General features: G+C 42.6%; 1 long non-coding RNA gene across 5 annotated transcripts; it reads left to right on the top strand.

Moving 5' to 3' along the window:
* The first annotated feature begins 1,035 nt into the window (after positions 1 to 1,035).
* Gm30073 lies at positions 1,036 to 22,171 on the top strand. 5 transcript variants are annotated; one of them, XR_380661.2, is made up of 6 exons: positions 1,036 to 1,254; positions 1,945 to 2,043; positions 12,516 to 12,615; positions 17,579 to 17,736; positions 17,943 to 18,057; positions 21,942 to 22,171. It is a non-coding gene; the product is annotated as a predicted gene, 30073 (long non-coding RNA). The 5 variants fall into 5 exon arrangements; XR_380662.2 differs by lacking the exons at positions 1,036 to 1,254; positions 1,945 to 2,043 and having other exon boundaries at positions 12,152 to 12,603; XR_380660.2 differs by lacking the exons at positions 1,036 to 1,254; positions 1,945 to 2,043 and having other exon boundaries at positions 12,152 to 12,615.
* The last annotated feature ends 465 nt before the right edge of the window (positions 22,172 to 22,636 follow it).

Raw genomic sequence — 22,636 nt, 5'->3', positions numbered from 1 at the left:
GAAAGACAGGGGGAAAGAGAGAAGGTAGAAAGAGGGAGAGAGGCCAGCCATGGCCATGTGGAGAGAAGGGGGAAGGGAGAGAGAGAAGGAAGGCTAGAGATGAGAGTAAGAAAGGTGAAAGCTTAAAGCAGGAAACTTCTTAAGAACTCCATTCCTGGGCAGATAGATTTCTGACGTTCTGTGATTTCATAAGCCTTATATCAAACCATGACACATGTGTGTAGAAACTTGCCCAAAATAGAAATGCTCTTCTAGACTCCCAAGTGCTAATTAATATTTAAGAGTCGATAAATGAGTAATAATGCAATTTAGTCATGAAAGTCTTAAAAATTCAGCTCATTCTTCGTATCTACCAGTTACATTCCCAGAACTCATTTTCCCAAGTTCATGTAATGTGCATTTTATTGATAGCTTTCTCAGTCTATGAAAGATGGCATTTCAGTGAATTAAGTCACTGGGAATTTTGGACTCTTGGAAAATTGCCTTCCAGCAACTGATTTCTTAAGAATGGTCCTATAGACAGGCTCCTTTGATTGCATTGCAGGAATAGATGCCAAGAATAGTTAAAATATAAATTTATGGGCCTCTAATGGCAGGAGCTATGTAGAATTATTGTCTTGTTTGTTTTCTATTGTTAAAGCAGAACATCATAAACTGGGAGCTTATGAAGAATAGAGATCTTATTGGCTCAGGGATTTGGAGGCTAGAAAGATCATAGAGCAGAGATCTTGAGTTGGCCTGTTACATGTCTGACAAAATCCAAAAGACTCATCCCTTTTATCAGGAACCCTCTCCCACAAAAACTAACTCATGATACCATCATGGTGGTAATCCATTCTTCATGGTCTCACTGATACTTAGAGGTGCCACCTCTTCTTCCCGTAAAATTGTCAATAACATTCAGGGTAAGTCTTGGTGGGGACATTTAAACCATGGCATTGCCTTCCCTGGAGCTTGGAATTGCAAAGCCACAAACTAAAACAAGACCTTGGGATGACTCCCTCCATCTCTCACTGGGCTGAATAAGGAGTACTACCTTTCAAGTGCTCACTTTGGTGTATTTTTTTTTCTTTCTCTCAGCTTCCTTTCCCCAGAGGACACCATGTTTCAAGGAGGTTTGTGGCTGACAGCAACACTGTTGCTCTGAACTATCAACCTGAGGGGTGGTGAGGACCTCCGAGGATAACAATGGCTATCACTGCAACATTGCTTGTTGCCCTTGATGATGATGGCAAAAATCCTGTGCTTCAGAAGGTAGCAGGACTTCACTAACACCTCAGGATTGTATTTAGAGACACAGAAGGAACCCAAATCCCATCTGGCTGAGACTAAGCATAGAAATAAATTGGAGACGATATAAGTTTTCATGTTGTGCATTTAATTTTTTTGTGTGCTTTAAAAATGGGGCTTTATTTGGGGTTTAGCATTTGGGCTGACATTTCACTGTGAATTGAATAATTACAGGGAATTTATCTTATGTAACATTGGGGTGGCCTTCATTGTGTTAGCCCAGTTTGCTGTCTAACCTCTGGCAAGCTCTACTGGAGTGTGTGGCTGGGCATGATTAGAGAAGGGGAATAGAATAGTCAGTGATTCTTGGGCTTATGAGGAAATTAACCGTGGAGGTAACCAATGTCCTCTTCCAACCCAGAGATCTCCGGGAGTAACAGCCAACTGGCTTACCCCAGACGCTTGAGAGGATTTGGCATTGGTAGAAATTATGAAGGCAGAATGCCCTATTGTCCTGGACTACCAGGACTAAGGGGTCTAGGATATGAAACTTTTAGTACTAAAACTGGGAAAGTCTCAAGCACACCCTAAGCAAACAGGGTGTCAGCCTACCCAAAGAGAGGAGACTGCCTTCAACACAAAGCTCAACTTTCTCTTCTGGGTATAGGGAGGAAGAAAATGCATGGACCTAATTGCCTTACCTCTTTGTCATAGGTCTCCAGTTGTCAGTAGACTCTCACTTTTTCAAAGCTTGGGCATCATCTGACAAAGAGAAGGATTATGAAGAACTGAGTCTGCTGGAGATTTCAGTCTGTAAGTTATAAGGCACAAAGAAGTATAAACTATTCAAGTTGCAAGGGTCCACTACAGGGCAAGTTTTATCTGCTAAGTTAGATATTTTCTTTGATTTTTCCAATTGTAAATTATGTATATGCATGTGTAATTGTATACAAGTATGGCCATATGAGCTCAGGTACCTGCAAAGGGCAGAAAAAGTCGTGAGATCCTCTGGAGCTGGAATTGCAGGTGGTATTGAGTCACTGAACATGGGTGTTAGGAACTGAACTCAGGTCCTCTGTGATGTCTGAGCCATCTTTCTTGTTCCAAGTCAGATAGTTATTTGCAAGAAATAAACACACCAGGAGAGATAAATGTGAACAAATGCAAGTTCAATAGAGCATGAGGCTTATTTGTGTGTGTGTGTGTGTGTGTGTGTGTGTGTGTGTGTGTGTGTGTGTGTGTTTACACTAGAGAATACACTGGGCAATCTTATGTAAGTTATACAGAAGTAATTTTTTTTTCTATTTGATATTGGTAGAAATTGTTAGAATTCACAGGCAACATATGGAAATTGAGGAGCAAAGGGAAGCTTATGTGGTAAACTGGAAGAGTAGGAATATACCAGGTACATATTAATCACATAGGATTATCACTAATTTAATAGGACACACCTTACACTGTATGGATGACATATGATTTGAATGTGGGCCCAGGATATTAAGTCAAAGAACAAGTAGGAAAACTGATTGGAGAGACTATATGTAGTGTTGTGGGACTGATCTAAAGTAAACAGGTTCTTAAATTAAGCTGGTTTTTAATATTTTAAATGTGCTACTTTTTAGTATTAAATAATAACAATTGATACTTCATTATACTTAGTATTGACTCGGGTCCTGTTCCTCAAAATGCAAAGCCATCAACAGAGAAGCCTACAGGGAAGATTACTATCCTATTGTAAGACTAAAAATCTGAGGCACAGGGAAGACAGATCAATGGCTCAATACCACACAGTTGTTAAAGGGTCACATAAAAACTTGAACCCATGCCGTGTATCCTCTTGACCAGTATGATATACTGCTATCAATTGCCTTAAAGATGGATTTGTGTAAAGAGAGGCTGGAGCTGTTTCTACCACATAGACCATTGTAGTCATTTGAGTGAGTACACACACACAGAGACACCCCCCCACACACACACACCCACACACACTAAAACAGCAATACTAGGAAGAAGGGACAGAGATCAATACGAAGGATGTTGTTCAGGGTGTCAGTATAATAGGAATATCCTGTGAACAACTGCATCTAGAACGAAAGGCTGACACTACTTCAAAGTTTCTGGTTTGGGTGAACTTAAGCAAGAGGGTGAGTATGTCATGAACAAGCAACAGAATAGTTTGGTTTGGAACCAAGGACAGAGTTCAGTTTTGACACTTTGAAGTGTTCACAGTATAACAGCGGTGCTGTGTGGGAGATAGTTGGAATGAAAGATGGATTCAATGGAAAAGACAGTTTCAAGGAAGGAAGGGTTCCTGGTACCAAATGCAGTAGAAGGTCAGGTAAGGTAAGGTCTGTGGAGCCATTGTTGGATCTGTAAATACAGCGGTCATCATGACCTTGCCCAGAACAGAGTAAGTGGAGAGGTGGCTGGAAGCCAGCTGGCCATGTATCCTAAAAGGAGGAAGGGAAATCAGCAAGGGGGATCTTAGATCTCCAAAAGCTTGCTAGGAAAGAGGCTGAAGGATCGCATCCTACATGGAGACCTAGGGAGGACATTTAGCTTAGTTTCCCCTCCACTGTCTTATATCGAGGATTGAGAGGAAGAGGGAAGTTCAACATTTGGGAAGAAGCAAGGCACTATCTTTTTCTAAACCTAAGTGCCTTGGGGGATGAAAGGGGAGGCCAACAGAAGGGCAGGTGAAAGTATTCCCTTTGGAGGGTACAACATCATGAAAATAGAAGATTAAAAGATAGTGTGCTCATAACTGGATAGATTTGTGCTTCTGGGCAAGAAATCCGAAATTTTTCATAATACTTTCTAAGAAGTACTAGCTGAAGTCATCTGTCTAAAGGGGAGGAGAGGGCTAACTATCTTGAGGGAGACAGTGGAAGGGAGAATTGCTCTTTTGGAAACTGGCACCAGAAGGGAAAAGACATCTCTGGAGAGTTTGTTGTCTGGGAAGCACAGTGCTAGATCTCATTGTATAAGAATAGTGGAAATAATCTATAAATAATGAATGCCAGAGGCCCTCTGGAAACTGTTTATATTAGGTTAGTGCTCTGTAGACATTTCCTGAGTGATTGCTATCAAGCAGTTTATATATTATAAACTGCCCAATTTTGCAGGTAGGCACCTCCACTGATAATCAATGCACACACACACACACACTCACACACACACACACACACACACACACACACACACACACACACACTTCCCCTTCTTATATGTGACATTGGTTATTAAATCTAGGCCCCTGAATGCTAGACAGTTGTTCTGCTATAGAGCCATTTGGCACCCCCTGTCATTGATTATAAATTAGATTTTACTATGGAGAAAATAGTGTTATGTAAGGAGGACTGTGTAGCTCAGAAAGTAGAAGATGGTCCCTGCTCTGTATGAGAATTCAGGATATGTTCCTACCCACTGAGGCATCTCTCCAGGCTTTTGGTAATTTATTGTGCTAAAGTATGTGATTTGTCACAGTAGTGCCTAGCAAGCATTCAGTAAGCAATCATTTATATATTATTATTATTAACATAAAAACATTCATGATTCCAAATAGAGTTGACTCCCTGACGTGAGCTATTGACAAGGACAGCTTACTTCTTAGAAAGTATTATGAAACTTCAATTTCTTGCCCACAAATACAAATATACCCACCAGGAGTTAACAAAAACATTATCTTTGGACCTCCTATTTTCAAAGAAGTTACATTCTCCAGGGGACCCCTTCTCTCTGTGCCTGTGTTGGTCAACCCTTTGCTCTCCACAGTCACTTTGATCCATCAGTAAATAGCCATGTTTGTGGTTATCTTCATTTTTACCCCATTTCTTCAAGGATCCAACCTAGTACCTTGGATGGGATCTCAGCCGTGTAAGACTAGTTCTACCCAGCTCCCTTGCAGGCTCCCAGTTCTATTACTGAGAGAACTGGGTTTGGCGATAGTGCCTTAGAAATACCCCTAACTCTTAGCCCATGTTCTCAGTACGTAGTTAGTAACCTAAGCGTGAGTATGTGCTTTGGAAAGGAAATTGGTATAGAGAGAATATCTTTTATATTACATGGATATGTATTTATTTATGTATATTATTTATATATTTATTTACCTGTCAATAAAAAACAAAACAAAACAACAACAACAAAAAACAATGGCCTATAAAAAAGGGTAGAATAGAAGGCGGGACATCCGGGAAGCAGAAATAATTCTGAGATAAGAGTGAAGATTTGTCTGGAAAGATGTAACAAGATGGATGGTACCTAAGCACAGGTAACCAGTCATGTGACAGAATGTAGATTAGAATAAATGGATTATTTTAAGTTATGATCTAGTTGGAGAAGAGCCTAGCTATATGGCCAAGGTATTTGTAAATATATTTGAGTGTGAGTGTTATTTCTGGAGATATGGGGCTGGCAGGAGGAACCAGACTTAGCTTCTGCAAACTGATGCTCTAGGGCAGAGCACAGCAATACTGAGTCATCAGATTTCTAGACTGCTGTATGCTCACTCAAGTTCAAATTTCACCTCCATACACAATATGTTGTGGTCTCATCCCTATCCCACCTCAAACTAGGTACTTTCCTCACATTTCAATGCCAGTGCTTAACCCAGACAGACAAAGTTTTCTTAAAATCTCTAAGCTTGGTGAGGGGCGTGCCTATGTATGTGGTGATGTGTAGGGGAGGAGAGGATGAGAGGCTGAAGGAGAAGGTGCTAAGAGGAAGGCCAGATACACTCCATCTTCATCTTCTCACTGTGACTGACCTGTAGCCTGAGAATAATAGGGAACTTGAGGTACAAAGGACATTGAGACTTCTACAACTGTAACTGGCTTTGACAGCAGCCCATGTCAGGGAGGAGTCACAAGTTTATTTAGAAGCATAAATCTTTTTATTTTTTATTTTATAATTAACTACTCACCTTATGATTGCTATGTACCAGCACTACATGCTATATATTTTATCATATTAAATTAGCAACTAAGAGGCTGCCAAAATTCCTCATTGGTTATTAGAACTGGCTGCTTTTGCAGAGGACCCAAGTTGGTTTCCTAGCCCTATGTAGCAGTTCACAATCATCAGGAACTTCAGTTCCAGGGACCTGAATCCCTCTTTTGGTCTCCAAGGCTACTGCACACACACACACACACACACACACACACACACAGAGGCACACACGTGTACATATACAAATCATTAAAAAATGATCAATTAGTTCTTGTAGAAGAAGAAAAGGAAGATGAAATAAATGACATGATTCAAAGGCTTGTTTGTCTCTAGTTTTTTTCTAGGTTTTTAAATGATGAAGTCATTGTGCTTAGAAGAAAATGAGATATTTAGATTTCTTCTTTGAAATCTGTGTATCTCTTGGTCTCTCTGTTACACTCTTACACACACTCACACACATATACTCTTACACATATACTTACACTCACATATCACACACATACTCACACACCACACACACACACACACACACACACACACACACACCCCTACCCTGCCCTCTCAGAGTCTTATCAGGAAGAGATTCTCCCCCCTCCCACTCACCTAATCCTCAAGCCTGCACTGGGGGAGGGGGGTCATTGGAGCTCACAGATTGGCATGAGTCCTCACAGTATCCATGGCCTGTGAGGTCAGAAGCTGAAGACTGCCACTAGCTCTTCCAAACCCACAAACCACAGCTCTGCAGCATCACTGAAAGGTGGCTGCCTGGAACTTTCCAGAGCTTTCAGTTCTCTGCCAGGCTGGAAATATATTCAGGGCAAAGGGCCTTCTTTCTTTCTTTCTTTCTTTCTTTCTTTCTTTCTTTCTTTCTTTCTTTCTTTCTTTCTTTCTTTCTTTCTTCTTCTTCTTCTTCTTCTTCTTCTTCTTCTTCCTCCTCCTTCTCCTCTTCCTCTTCCTCCTCTTCCTCCTCTTCCTCCTCCTTCTCCTCTTCCTCCTCCTCCTTCTCCCCTTCCTCCCCTTCCTCCCCTTCCTCCCCTTCCTCCCTTTCCTCCTCCTCCTCCTCTTCCTCCTCTTCCTCCTCTTCCTCCTCTTCCTCCTCTTCCTCCTCTTCCTCCTCCTCCTCCTCCTCCTCCTCCTCCTCCTCCTCCTCCTCCTCCTCCTCCTCCTCCTCCTCCTCCTCCTCCTCTTCTTCTTCTTCTTCTTCTTCTTCTTCTTCTTCTTCTCTTTATGGTATTTGGCTGTGTCCAGCTCAAATCCTAGCTCAGCCCTGGCAGGACTGAGGACTGTATAAGTGAAAAATAGTGGACCAAAACCTCAGAACACGTTATGACCTTCAAGAAAGTTTGGTTTGGATAGCATTCTAGAAATGGTCTTAGTTTTTTGGTAACAGATTTTTCTTTTCCAGAATGCAATTTGACTTTCTTTAGAAGGCTGGCTGTCCATGGCCTCTGAGAAGCTTGTGAGGCCCTAGTGAGTCTCACTCTGCCCCCCCCCCCCCTTGACTCCCAACAACAGTATTGCTGGCCTAAAAGAAGGATAATGTTAGGGATCCTCCTCAAAGGGTACCAATCATACCACTAGCTGGACCGAAGAGTTTTATAACCATGAGTACACAGCTGTCACAAAGGCTCAGGGAAGGGAGATGTTGATATGTATGTTGTTTGTGAGGAAAAGATAGTAAAGACTTGCAATGTCTTGTTCATGGATCTCAAGTTAATGGTAGTGTGGGATCTGACCATCAGAATGTTTAACTTTAGGGCATGGCTTCTCAACCAAGTATCCTAAGGTTTGCTTGATTCCCTCCATCCTCCTTCTCCTTCTCCTACTTTTCCTTGCCTATTCCTACAATTCTCCTCTCTTCTCCATTACCCCACCCACTCCCCATCTCCTCCCTTCCCCTCCCCTCCCCTCCCCTCCCCTCCCCTCCCCTCCCCTCTCCTCCCCTTCCCTCCCCTCCCCTCCTCTCCTCTCCCCCCCTCTCCTCCCCTCTCCCATCCCCTCCTCTTTCCCTTTCCTTTCTTATCTTCTATTTTAAGTCTCTCCCTTTCTCTCTCCCTTGTTTTTCTCTTTCCCCTTCTTCCCCCTCCAACTCTGGGGCTTACCAGGGCAATCTATCCAGGTGTTTTGAGTGTCCAATGGAAGCAGTTCACTGTATCAGCACTCTCAGAGAATGACTAGATGCGGAAGACATATGAGTGACAGATGAGATCTTTAAATATACCTAAGAAAAGGTGATACTGGGTATTGTCAGTGAGCCCCTCCCTCCTTGGTGGACCATTAAACTTAGTTTTGTTCAAAACATCTTTACCTCTCCTTTGATTTCCAAATAAGGTCCCTGAAAACTTCTGATCCTCGAATCCTAGCTAACTCAGAGGGGACTGAGTAAGGATGCTGTTTGTGAATTATGTGTGACTTCATGTTTGTGACTGAAACTCCATGTTTAAGTTCAGATTATGTGGGATGAAAAGGGTTTAATTTGCTCATATGTGGTCATTTGGTACAAGCCATGCCAGTCAGTTATATTGGCCTCACTCAAAAAGACTCTTTCTCTTGGGACTCATATGACGTGGTAGGCTTAGGGCTGCCTGAAGCCATCTTCCTCTCATCTGTTGAACACAGAAAGTGAAGCCCATGGATAGGTGCCCATAATTGAGAGAAAAGAAACCATGATTCCTGAAAAAAAAAAAAAAGCATCAAAATGCATTATCCAGCCATGCCTGAAACCAAAATGTCTGACCCAACAAATTCCCACTTTGATTTAAGCTTGGTTGAATTAGGTTTAAACCACCTGCAAATGAAAATGTCAAAGCAGGAGCAAGTAGAAGGCAGCTTTGTCAAGATCTGAACATGTCAGGAGAGATGAGTCTGGCCAAAAACGTTTCTGTCTTACTCACTCTTAGCCAAACACTTAGGGTGATGCTTGACACTTAGTAGACATTCAATAAATATCACTGGACCCAACTAGGATGGGACCTGGGAGCCTGTACAACACATGCCATTACTGTGAGCTGTGAAAGTGATAATGGTGTCCACAGCAACCTGCCTCATGACTATCGACCTCCTTCTGTTTCCCTCTCATTCCTTCTTAATAAATTCTTTGAAAATATCTAGCCAGGATTTTGGGCCAGGAGAGCAAAGGGGAGACTTGTCCTGGTCTAAGCTGGGAAGGAAAATCAGGATGTCCTTGGAGACTGGTACCACAGATAAGAAAGGTTTCCATGCTCCACTGGGCAAGGATGCAGAAAGAAGGCTTGTTGGCATCTCTCTCTCTCTCTCTCTCTCTCTCTCTCTCTCTCTCTCTCTCTCTCTCTCTCCCTCTTTCTTACTCCTTCTCTTTCTCCTCCTCTTCCTCTTCTCTCTTTTCCCTGAAACTCCTTTCCCAAGCAGGAGGACTCTTCAGGATCAGTTTTCTCCTTTAGTTACCTGCACCTCTCTTTCTTCCTCTTTCATTTCTGCTTCTCTCCCTTCTTCATGTTTTCTCTGGTTTTTCCTGAACAGCTTCTCTTTTCTGTGTGTGTGTGTGTGTTTTTTTTTTTTCATTTTACCCAATGGTTGCTCTCCAAGCCCTGTTCTCCTCATTCCAAGATTGACATTCCCCCTCTATCCCACCCTCATTCCAAGTTTTGAATATATTATATGAAGTGGAACATGGAATCACACGCCAGATTACTCAAAGAACAGGCCCCTGAAAAGGGTTCAACCTGTCAAAGCTTCAGTGTCAGTGGGTGTTAAATCAAAAGAAGCTGAACTCAGCCAGAGCACACTCCAGTGTGTCTCCAGATGCCCCAGGCACTGAGTTCAGCAAATGTGGGAAAGCACAACAGAACACACAGTGAACTTCATAGTATGGGGAAGGGCAAAGACTTATGAGAAAGTCTAGAGGCCTTGAGACTTACAGCCCAACTCAAACTTGTAGAAAATTGGTTTTTATACAATTTACATAAACTTTAGTGGGCTTAGTTTATTTGTAAAAGACGGTGGTATTACAACCTTGGTATCTATAGGGGATTGGCACTAAGAACACTTTCCTGCGGACACCCAAATCTACACAGGCTCAGCTCAGATTTCATATATAAATAGCATAGCATCTGTTTATAGCCAGCCAATACTCCTATATACTTTAACTCATCTTTGGATTACTTATGACACATAATACTATGTGGATGCCATGTGGATGGTTGTTGTGCTGTATTGTATAAAGTTCTCATTCTTATCTATTCCCTTTCAAGTCTCCTTTCTGCATGTGTGTATGCATGTGCATGTATGTGTATATACATGTGAGTGTCTGCATGCTAGTGCATGAATATACATGTGCATATGTATGAATGTGTGTGTGTGTGTGTGTGCATATGTGGACCATGGCATATATATGGCAGTTAAAAGGACAACTTGTAGGAACTGGTTCTCTCCTATCATGAGCTCCAGGAGTCACACTCATCCCTTAAACCTGTAAGACCTTTGCCAGCAGAGACATCTTCCTGGCTTTTAACCTGCCAATTGAGTTGGAGTCTTTGTTGAAAGAACTAGACATTAATGTGACACCTCTTTTCCTTGTGCAAAATGTCTTTGAGGGACTGTAATGAAAAAAAAATCCATATACTTGGGAGAGCCTCTTCCAATCTGAAAAGAAGCCGCACTCCTGAGCCACTTTTGGAAAGCAAAGTTTGGAGAATGTTTCTGACTCTTGTCCTTCTCCCCTAAGCGCTTGGAAGAGCCACAGGGAATAATTAGCAAGGAGAGCAAAAATGACTTATTAACAATTCATGAATCTATAGATGGGAGAGACAACAAGGCTAGTGATGGTAACATTTTGAATTGTGTGAAGCCTCAGGAATTATGGAATCGCCTAGAACTTAAGCCCTTCATGGCTTTTCATTTGATTTCTAGCCAGCCAAGCAACTGCTGTAAGATGATTTAATATTCTCTGAGTTGTCTATAACAAGGGTCTCAGGGCTATAGTTAATGTGCTTGAAATTCTGATGAGGTCATTCATAACATCTCTTGTCAGTGACTTAATTTTAGTTAATAACTTCCTTGTGACTTATGTCACATGGATTTTCCTGGAGATATTCATTTCCAAAGGTTTGCGGGTGTCCTTCGATTGTTAGCCAGTGACAGAAATAGCCATTTTGCTGTGGCATGTTTTGAGGTTTTGCCCTTACTTCTAAGAAAAAAAAAAGCAATAATTGTGCAAACCAACCAGTCATCAGTGTTTGGCATCAACTTTTAACCTAAAACTCGAAGGAATATTTTCTAAAAAGAATAGTTTCATGCAGTTTCCATGATAACAGTATGCCAACACCAACTATTCTAAAATGGCAGCCTGTTATTTTACAGGTTATGTAAGTCTGATAGAGGGAAAAAAAATCTCTTACCACCTCTCTCTGAGGGCAGTTTCTTAGAATTTTCCTGACTAATACAGACTCACGTCAGCATGCTCATTTCTCTTCTGCAGCTTGGGCCACACAGCCAAGCCAAACCCACTTTCAGCCCCGAGCCAAGCGTGGGCTCCGCTGTCTGCTGTGTTTGTGTATTCTCTGTGGTGGGAGGGAGGAGAAACTAGGGATAAGGTCAGCAGAGAGCTGTTCATCACATCCTAGGACTTCTGAGCAGCTGAGTAGGGCAACCTTTGGAATTGGAAGGAAGCATTTGTGGGGGTGGGGGAAGAGGCAGAAGAGGAAAGGGGAGAACAAGAGAAGAGTGGGGAAAGGAGAGAGAGAGAGAGAGAGAGAGAGAGAGAGAGAGAGAGAGAGAGAGAGAGAGAGAGAGAGAGAGAGGAGGGAAAGGAAGAAAGGAGGTTGTAAGGGAGAGAGAGAAATTGCTTTACATATCACATAAATTTCATTCTGATTTTTTTTTTTTTTTTTTTTTTTTTTTTTTTTTTTTTTTTTTTTTTGGTTTTTTGAGACAGGGTTTCTCTGTGTAGCTCTGGCTGTCCTGGAACTCACTTTGTAGACCAGGCTGGCCTCGAACTCAGAAATCCGCCTGCCTCTGCCTCCCAAGTGCCACTCTGATTTTTTTTAATTAATTAATTTATTTACATCAAACGCTGCCTCCCCTCCTGGCATCCCTCACAGAGACCCTCCTCCTATTCCACTCCCCTTTTCTTCTGAGAGGGTGGGGTCCCCTAGGTATCCCTGCCAATCCTAGCCTGCCACTCTCTACATCTACCTACAGCCTTCAGGCTTGCACTGGGAAATGAAGATTTCCACGAACCCAGTGACTGAGTGAGCCCCATTGATAGGGCCAAATGGGGTTTGGATAAACTTACTTTGGATTGATATGTAACTGGCTTGGAAGAGGATTTCCGTTTCCTTCCTGTCTGTTTCCTCTTCCAGGACCTCTGAGAACTATGGGAATTACTAGGAAGAGACGTGTGGTCCTGCCATCAGGAGAATATTCTCCATGATCATGGAAAATGTGTGTGTATGTATGCAGGTATCGTACCATGGTGTGTGCTCCCTAAGATTTGATTTCTTCTTAGAAATAATGGAAAGCAGGAGACACAGAGAGACAAGGAGTTGGGGGGGCGTGCAGAGAAAGAGGGGGAAAAGCTTTGTAATACTTTCTTCAGGTCCCCATAAAAGACTTGGTTTGGCTGGTGAAACAAAAGGCTGGGTTAAATGTTGCTACTTACTTGAGCTTTATAGTCTCACAGTGAGACGTGGCATGTTTTAAAGCACAGAGTGATTCTATACATGAACATATGCAAAGTGCAGACAATATAATATAGTATATATTCTGTAGCCTGAGGAGACTCTGAAATCAAGGTATCCTTCCACTCATTCAAGGGAGACCCATGCCTTCAGTCCCTGTTTCACTCTTGTTGTAATGGTTTGTATATGCTCGGCCCAGGGAGTGGTACTATTAGAAGGTGGGGGTCCTATTGGAGTAGGTGTGTTACTGTGGGTGTGGACTATAAGACCCTTACCCTAGCTGCCTGGAAATGACTATTCTGCTAGCAGCTTTCAGATGAAGATGTAGAACTCTCAGCTCTGCCTGCACCATGCCTGCCTGGATGCTGCCTTGCTCCCTACCTTAATGATTATGGACTGACCCTCTGAACCTACGAGCTAGCTCCCATTAAATGTTGTCATTTATAAGACTTGCCTTGGTCATGGTGTCTGTTTACAGCAGTAAAACCCTAACTAAGACACTTGTTATAGTTTGAATATGCAATGCCTCCTTCAGGGTCAAGGTTTCTGTACTTGGTTGTCAGACCATGGCACTACTTGAAGGAAGTTCTGGAGACCTAGGAAGTTGGGCTGAGCTGGAGGAAGTGGGACAGTGGAGTCTTTAGGGGACATTCTCCTATGGTTATCTCCAGCTTCATCCTTATTCCTGCCAATAGCCTAACTTCATTCTTCCTTATGGCTGAGAGATGCCATTGTTTATAGATACCACATTTTCTTTGTCCAGTCTTCCCTCATTGGATACTGTAACTTAGCTCTTATCAACTGTGCTGCACTAAACAATGATAGGTGGACATATCCATAATGTGGGACTTAAGATTCTTTGGGTAAATATCCAAGAGTGGCCTAAGCTGGATGCTATAGTTTATTTATTTAATTTTTATTCTTCGAGGAACCTTCAGGCTGATTTCCATGGTGGCTGGAACAGTTGACATTCTCACAGACAGTGAGCACATACCCCATGTCTCATTTTAACAGTATCTAATGCTAGGTTCCTGTCTGTAAGCATAGCAGAGTAGTGTCAAGGATTGGTTTTCTTACATGGGAAGTGTTCCAAGTCAGGCCGGTCATTGGTTAGCTGCCCCCTCAGTCTCTGCTCCTTCCTTATCCCTGTACATCCTGTAGGCAGGAAAAATTTCAGGTTGAAGGTTTTGTGGGTGGTTTGATGTTCCTTTTCCTCTTCTGGAATTCCTACCTGGTTACAGGAGGTGGCCATTTCAGTCTCTATATCTCTCCTGTTGGTAGGAGTCTCAACTAGGGTCACCCCCATAGATTCCCTGGAACTTCCCCTGTCCCAAGTCTCTAGCTACTCCCAGAGCTGGCCCCCATAGATATGCCTGAATCTCACTCAGAAGGAGAAAGAAAAATCGTCATTGGAGATAAACAGAGGGAGGGAACTGAGTGGGAGGGGGTAAGGAGGGGAATGGGGATGGGATCAGGTGTTGAGGGGGGGGGTATGGGAGAGGACTGGGAGTAAGAATGGCAATCAATGGGGGGCATCTCTAGGAGTAAAGTTATATTTAATGGGGACCGTGGGTTGATTTTAAGAGCTTTGCTGTGGTATGTAATGGGGCTTCTAGAAACAAGAATGTTGTACCTTACAAGCAGGCCAGACTTCTACCTGGATGTTACACAGGCATCTAGAACTTGGTGTGTCCAAGGCCAAATTCAGCTACTTTTCTTTGTTATGGACTATTTTGGTTGGCAATGCCAAATCATCCAGGCTAGACATCACTCTTGGCTGCTTTATCTAATCCAAGACTTATCTATCTCCCCAATTTGATTGACCACTATGTGTTCTTGGTTTGCCTGCAACTTATATTAAATATACTCATTCCTTTCCTATTTCTTCCATTGCTGTAGTTTGTATCCTGGCCATTCCTCATATTGATCTTCGCAACAATCTTGTGTGCCTACTCTCAGCATCTCCTCTTTCCATATTAAAATTCCAACCAGACCCTGTCATGCATGCTTTAAATGCTCCGAGGTCAGATGATGGTTATGAAAGAAAAATCTGTGCTCCACAAGAAGGCACAAAACAGTGACAACAAGCTCTGCTGGTCTCCCACTTCTGTTTCCAGCTTTGATTCTCACCCTCCCTGCTAGAAACACATCTCTTTTATTTCTATCTGGTGTCTCAGATGTATTTCAGATGTTGTCTGTTCCAAAAAGCCTTCTGACAACACCCCAAATGGGCAGAAGTACGTGCTCTCCTGAACCTGTCACTTTCTTTGATCACTGACTTATAATACTTCTTTAAACAGTCTCATCACTTGCTTTTGGTTTTGCCTTTTATGAGGAGATCACCCATGTCAGGTGTAAACTCATTTCATTTTCTTCTTTTTATTTTATTTCTTTTATTGAAAATAGCTATTTTCTCATATAATATATCTGGATCATAGCTCTCCTTCCCCCTTCTTCCCCTCCCCTCCTCTTCTCTTCCCTTCCCTCCCCTTCCCCTCCCCTCCCCTCTTCTCCCCTCCCTTCTCCTCCCCTTTGGATCCACTCATTTTCTGTCTCTCAATAGAAGAGAACAGGCTTCTAAGAGATAACAATCAAACATGACCAAATAGAATAAGACAAAGCAAAAACTAGAATGTTGAAGTGGAATGTGGCAATCCAGCAGGAGGTAGGGGTCCATGAGCAGACCTAAGAGTCAGAGACCTACTTATTCTCACTGTCAGGACTCTCATAAAAGTAGTAAGCTAATAACTATAGTATACATTAAGAGGACCTGGTACTGACTCATGTAGATCCTGTGCTTGCTTGCTGCTTCAGTCTCTGTGAGTATATGTGTATGTGTGTGTGTGTGTGTATGAAGGAAGACACACACACACACACACACACACACACACACACGACACACACGAGCTTAGTTTATTCAGTGGTCTATGATGTCCTCCATCCCCTCTGGCTCTTCCAATCTTTCTGCCTCCCCTTCCACAGGATTCCCTGAGCTCTGAGGGAGGGATTTGATAGAAATCTCCCCATTTAGACACTCTCTACAGGCAATGTCTGGCTGTGGGTTTTTGCATCTGTTCCCATCTGCTGCTGGAAGAAGTCTCTCTGACAATGTCCAGAGAAAGCACTGATCTATGAGTGTAGCACAATATCACTAGGAATCATTTTATTGATACTCTAAAAATATACCCATTTTACTCTGCAGAACAGAACCCAAGACTTGACTGGACTCAGATATGCTTAGCCCCAGAATCTGGTTCTTCTTAAAGGACCTACCTAGGAGTCAATGAATGAATGCATATGATCCTTGGAGTGAAATCACAACTAGCTTATAGAACAGTTCACAGAAACACAGTCACATAGAATCTTGGAGAGCACGGTATGATATTAATTTCTAGTTGTTCCTCAAAAGGGATTTGATTAAAATCCCTTAGCTAAGGATAGCTATAATATTGTATCTGTTCATGTCTAGTTCAAATATTCACATATTCCTATTCTCTCTACTTAGGTCACCTCTGCTTTCCATGTGCCAATATTATAGGTGCATACCACTGTACCAGTTTTATTCTGTGCTAGAAATTCATCTCTGGATGTCTCACATACTAATCAGGCACATTTCTTATTAAGCTACAGCGCCAGCCATGTCTCCCTTGTCTCTCTTCTGATGACCTTGTTCTGAGATCATGTTATTATACTCTTTAATATTTTATCCAAGAATTATTCTCTCTGCGTTCCAAGGTCCCTAACAACGAGACATATTCTCTTCATTTGTGTTTACTCAGTGTCTGCATCTGGGCTTGAAATAGAGAATTTTCCCTTTATATTTAAGGAGGCTGCTCTTCTCCAGCACTTTGACAAATGCAGTCTGACAGTTCTTGATTTTCTGGGACCTTTTCTTCTCCTTTTCCTCTACTGCTATAGCAAAGGCCAGACAGTATAGGTTAATAATGAATGGGGAGGTTGGTTTGTTTCCTAATAGTCCCTTAAGTAGTTTTCCCAGACTACAGAGAGAAGCAAATATAGCTCAATTTAAATTGCCAACAAATTGTTTTTCTGTGTACGCTCGTCTTAGCATTTGGGAAGAGATGCACATAGATTGTCATTTATCTGAAACTCGGATTTAACTGATGCTCCATATTCTCTCTACAACTCTGGTGTAGTCCTTGGACACAAACACACTTCATGCACATGCTACATCACTTTCAAATAGAAATATTCCTGTTCTCACTTTGCCTAAAGGAAGGATGTCTTCTTGGTCTAGTGTTAATTTCTCTTTGTTGAGCTTGGGTTTATAAAGTAGTTATTTTTCTCAGCAATTGGTTTAGAAAACAGTGTTCTAGTTACTAGGATGCCTGGTGTGTTACACAGGTCTAGATTTTAGGGAGTTAGGGGATATTGGATTATATAGGAAATGAGAGGCTATACATCTGAAGGAGGTCTCCTACCCAGCTCTGGGGAGTCCATCAGGAAATACAGGCACTGTTTTGAGACTCATAAATTGTTTTAAAGAAAACAAATATCCAGATTCATTTTTATTTTATTTATTTTTTCTTTTTCCCCTCCCCTACCTTATTCTTAAAATTACCAGAATTTTTAATTATTAGTAACCATTTTAACTGCTCTCTCTCTCTCTCTCTCTGTCTCTCTCTCTCTCTCTCTCTCTGTCTCTCTCTCTCTCTCTCTCTCTGTCTCTCTCTCTCTCTCTGTCTCTGAAGCAAGTGAAACCATATAAACATACTATGTTTTAGGGCCTGTGTATTCTAGCTTTATGGACTTCTCCAGAAGCATTCTGATGGCTGCTGCTAGAATCCTGAATTTAGGAAGGATGTGGTCAGAAGATGATGATTTATGGTGCTGAAGATGGATTCACAAGTTCACAAGTAACGCAGATGCCATTGGGAGCAAGGTAATTCCCCACCTCCTCCCTTTCTGGGTCTCCTTCACAGGTTCCCAGTGAAACAGACAATAGGATACCCACTGCCTCCATCCCACACACCCAAGTCTCTGACACAAAACAAAGGAAACAGTTACCTCTCCAGGCCAGAGTACTGAGAGTTCCATGCTACTGAGGAAGTGTTCTACTTGTTTTAATCTATATGTGTTTTAATCTAGAGAGCATCTCCGGAGAAGGTTCAGCCCAAGGAAAAGAGAAAAAAGTGAGATCTGCTTTCTCCCAGCCATAAATGAGATTTTGAGAGCAGGAAGCAGGCAATGACCTGTCGTTCTGGTAAGCAGCAGAGAGTGTCCTTCTGTCTGTCATGACTCCTTGATAGTGTACCACAGAGGATCTCAGAAAGGACAAAGCAAGAGGAATCCAGGTACCAACCCTGGTCCTCAAGTCACCCCACAGTCCAGTAAACTGAAAGAATAACACAGAGAGACAAAAAATACTTCAGAGCTAATGAAATACTACAGTGAACGATGGGCAAAGTCACCTCCTTGTTTTGGGGTAAAGGCTTAAACATGGTGGACCACAAGGGTAGGCACATCAGGGCATGGAGAAGAGGAGCAAAGGAAGGGCTGTGGAAAACATATGGAAGTTGTGTTTTATAAAAAAGATAAAGAAGCCAGGGACTGGATTGGTGGAGGTGTGGTAAGGTGTGGGGAAAGGGGTGCCTCTGCAGGCCCATGCTGACACATCCCTTCCCCTTGCGGTACCAGCCTCAAGACTGCATATAGAATAGTATAAAGTAGAGTTTGTGGGGAAGGGAATTGAGGGGGTAGGAGAGAGAGAGAAATGGAGGGAGGGAGGGAGGAAGGGAGAGGGGAGAGAGAGAGAGAGAGAGAGAGAGAGAGAGAGAGAGAGAGAGAGGGAGGGAGAGAGAGAGAGAGAGAGAGAGAGAGAGAGAGAGAGAGAGAGAGAGAGAGATTGAGAGAGGAATAGAGGTTGGCCATGAGAATATGGAGAGAGGGGGAGGGGCATAAGGAGAAAGTGGAGAGAGGGGGAAGAGAGGAAGAGTAATAAAAGAGCAAGAGAGTTAGGAGAGGGCAAGCAGTCCTTTTTTAAGATAGTTTTTTTTTTATTAGATATTTTTTCATTTACATTTCAAATGCTACCCCCAAAGCCCCCTATACCCTTCCCCAGCCCTGCTCCCCAACTCACCTACTCCTGCTTCCTGGCCATAGCATTCTCCTGTACTAGGGCATATGATCTTTGCAAGACCAAGGGCCTTTCCTCCCACTGATGGCCAATTAGGCCATCCTCTGCTACATATACAACTAGAGACACAGCTCTGGGGGGCACTGGTTAGTTCATAGTTATTCTTCTTATAGGGTTGCAGACCCCTTTTAGCTCCTTGGTTACTTTCTCCAGCCCCTTCATTAGGGGCCCTGTGTTCCATCCAATAGATGACTATGAGCACCCACTTCTGTACTTACCAGGCACTTCCATAGCCTCACAAGAGAGACAAGCAGCCCCTTTTATAGTGAGTCAGGCATACCATACCTGGCTGTTGCCAGGTAACTGTGGGGTGGGGCCTAGATGAAATTTGGAAAGATAGAATGCATATGACATGAAAGAACAGAGCTGGCTTCTGGCGTTTGAAGGATTAAACAAGGCAGGGGTAGTGGAATGGGGCAGTAAGGGGGGATAAATTAAAATATTGACCCTTGAAAAAGCTTTTTGGAAAACCACTAGTTAGCAGGCTAATTTAAAAATACAAATTAAAAAAGGAGTTTGGAACCAACGTATCCTACATGGATCTACTGTTGCTCCCGGAATACATAGGTTAAATAAAAATCCCAGGGCAAGGCATTGAATGCTTCACAAAGAATAGGCTGGAAAACAGCAGGGGAGGCAGAGGAATCTTGGGGTTTGTTCAGTTTGCAGTCATCAGGGGAAAAGAGAAATGCATCAGACAGAGGAGGTGGTCCTAGGCAAGGTCTGCAACAGAAAGGCCCAACAGGACAAAAATGGGGAAGGGAATATTGTAAAGGGTAATGGCAGACTTGATATGAACAACTTGGTAAACATCTAACAGGGTTAGCAGAGAGAACATGAAATGAAAAACACATGAAGCATGTGTGTAAGTAATGCTTTTGAGAACCCTGCTATCAAGGGGATCATATAAGTGAGATATAAAGAGGAGGGGTATGGCTAGGAAGTGACATATATGCATGTGTATATGAATGTGCAAGCCTGACTTACATATTAAGTATCAGACACACTGGAGTATGTCTGAGTTCTTCGATTAAAAGGCTCACACATTTACACACCATGCCACACTGTCCTCACTAATTTCATTAAATAAGAAGTAAATTGGGCCTATTAATTTTAAAATAGACTCCAGATGTGATTCTTTTAAAGCAATAGAACTCCATTCTTACCTCCTTGTACAAAGCCCAAGTCCAAGTGGATCAAGGACCTCCGCATAAAACCAGATACACTGAAACTAATAGAAAAGAAAGTGGGAAAGAGCCTCAAGCACATGGGCACAGGGGAAATTTTCCAAAATAGTACACCAATAGCTTATGCTCTAAGATCAAGAATTGACAAATGGGACCTCATACAGTTGAAAAGCTTTTGTAAGGCAAAGGATACCTCACTGACAATAGGACAAAATGGCAACCAACAGATTTGGAAAAGATCTTTACCAAACCTATATCTGATAGAGGGCTAATATTTAATGTATACAAAGAACTCAAGAAGTTAGACTCCAGAGAACCAAATAACCCTATTAAAAATGGGGTACAGAGCTAAACAAAGAATTCTCAACTAAGGAATACCAAATGGCTGAGAAGCACCTAAAGAAATGTGTTCAACATCCTTAGTACCAGGGAAATGCAAATCAAAACAACCCTGAGATTCCACCTCACACCAGTCAGAATGGCTAAGATCAAAAAAATCAGGTGACAGCAGATGCTGGCAAAGATGTGGAGGAAGAGGAACACTCCTCCATTGCTGGTGGGATTGCAAACTGGCACAACCACTCTGTAAATCAGTTTGGTGGTTCCTCAGAAAATTAGTACTACTTGAGACCCAACAATACCACTCCTGGGCATATACCCAAAAGATGCTCCAACATGTAATAAGAACACATGCTCCACTATGCTCATAGCAGCACCTTATTTATAATAGCCAGAAACTGGAAAGCACCCAGATGTCCCTAACAGAGGAATGGATACAGAAAATGTGGTACATTTACACAATGGAGTACTACATAGCTATTAAAAACAGTGAATTTATGAAATTCTTAGGCAAATGGATGGAACTAGAAAATATCATCCTGAGTGAGGTAACCCAATCACAAAAGAATACACATGGTATGCACTCATTGATAAGCCCAGAAGCTCAGAATACCCAAGATACAATTCACAGACCACATGAAGCTCAAGAAGAAGGAAGACCAAGGTGTGGATACTTCGGTCCTTCTTAGAAGGGGGAACAAAATACCCATGGGAGGAGTTACAGAGACAAAGTGTGGACAGAGACTGAGGGAAAGGTCATCCAGAGACTGCCCCACCTGGTGATCCATCCTATATATAGTCACCAAACCCAACACTATTGTGGATGCTAACAAGTGCTTGCTGATAGGAGCCTGATATAGCTGTCTCCTGAGGGGCTCTACCAGTGCCTGACAAAGGTGGATGGTCTCAACCAACCATTGGACTGAGCACAGGGTCCCCAGTGGAGGAGCTAGAGAAAGGACCCAAGGAGCTGAAGGGGTTTGCAGCCTCACAGGAGGAACAATATGAATCAACCAGTACTCCCAGAGCTCCCAGGAATTAAACCACCAACCAAAGAGCACACATGGAGAGACCCATGGCTCTAGCAGCATATGTATCAGAGAATGGCCTTGTAGGTCATCAACGAGTGGAGAGGTCTTTGGTCCTGTGAAGGCTCTATGCCCAAGTGTAGGGGAATGCCAGGAAGAGAGAGTGGGTAGGTTGGAGAGCAGGGGGAGGGGGAGGGGATAGGGGGGTTGCAGAGGGGAAATCCAGGAAAGGGATAAAATGTAAATAAAGAAAATATCTAACAAAACAAAACAACAACAACAACAACAAAAAGCTATAGAGCTGTGTCAATTATGTAAACCAAGTCCTCAGTGGTGGGATCAAGCTATCTATGTCTCATCTCTTCATCTCTCTCTCTCTCTCTCTTTCTCATCACAGATAAAAATTCACTCAGGGAGCGGCTTACTGTCATATTCCAGTAAGTTTGCCTGGAGGATGTCTGTGTTTGAACTTATACGATGCCTTCAGCCTCCTCTTAGTTATGTGACATCTGTGCTCGGGTGGCTTTGCAAGCCAGGAAGTTGCCTCATCATTGGAGAACTGGGTTCTGTATATGGACAGTCAAGCCTTAGTCAAAATAGAAATAAACTCTCTGTTTATATACACACTGACATGAGACCTCTCAGGCATCCATCCTGCAAACACTCATTAACTGTCTTCACTTTCATCAGTACCATTTTAGACAATGGTAATAACAAAAGGAAGCAGCCCATTTGTGTTCCCCCAGGACTTCTCTAGACTAAGGCTAGGGAGAAAGTATTACAATTACACATCAGGAGAAAACTACATTCAGTGATGGTAACTGTCTTAGTCAGGGTTTCTATTCCTGCAAAAACATCCTGACCAAGAAACTAGTTGGGGAGGCAAGGGTTTATTCAGCTTACACTTTCATACGGCTGTTCATCAAGAAGGAAGTCAGGACTGGAACTCAAGCAGCTCAGAAAGCAGGAGCTGATGCAGAGGGATGTTCTTTACTGGCTTGCCTCCCCTGGTTTGCTCAGCCTGCTCTCTTATAGAACCAAGACTACCAGCCCTGAGATGGTCCCACCCACAAGGGGCCTTTCCCCCTTGAT

The sequence above is a fragment of the Mus musculus genome, chromosome 10 (assembly GCF_000001635.26).
Source record: "Mus musculus strain C57BL/6J chromosome 10, GRCm38.p6 C57BL/6J".
NCBI lineage: Eukaryota > Metazoa > Chordata > Mammalia > Rodentia > Muridae > Mus > Mus musculus.
This window is presented reverse-complemented; position numbering and strand designations above follow the sequence as displayed.